Source organism: Orycteropus afer, unplaced genomic scaffold (assembly GCF_000298275.1).
Source record: "Orycteropus afer afer isolate SDZICR_OR568_19922 unplaced genomic scaffold, OryAfe1.0 scaffold00001, whole genome shotgun sequence".
NCBI classification, from domain to species: domain Eukaryota; kingdom Metazoa; phylum Chordata; class Mammalia; order Tubulidentata; family Orycteropodidae; genus Orycteropus; species Orycteropus afer.
This window is the reverse complement of record NW_006921588.1, coordinates 13,669,667-13,669,955: the sequence shown is the minus strand read 5'-3', so window position 1 is coordinate 13,669,955 and position 289 is coordinate 13,669,667.

Below are 289 nucleotides of genomic sequence, written 5' to 3'. Positions count from 1 at the left end.
AGTATCACTACAGAAGTAGGATTGCCCAACCTTCCTTTCGAGGAGTGGCTGGTGGGTTTGAACCGCCAGCTTTCTGGTGAGCAGTCAAGTGCCTTAGGCACTATGCTACCAGCGCTCCCCAAAATCATTATAACTTATTATTTAATTCCATGGGGGAAAGAGTAAGATGGAGGGTGGTGGTGGGGGCTGTCTAAAAATGTTCCCTAATAGGAGCTCTGGTAGCATTGTGGCTAAGGCACTTGACTGCTAACCAGAAGGCTGGCAGTTCAAACCCACCAGCCACTCCTCG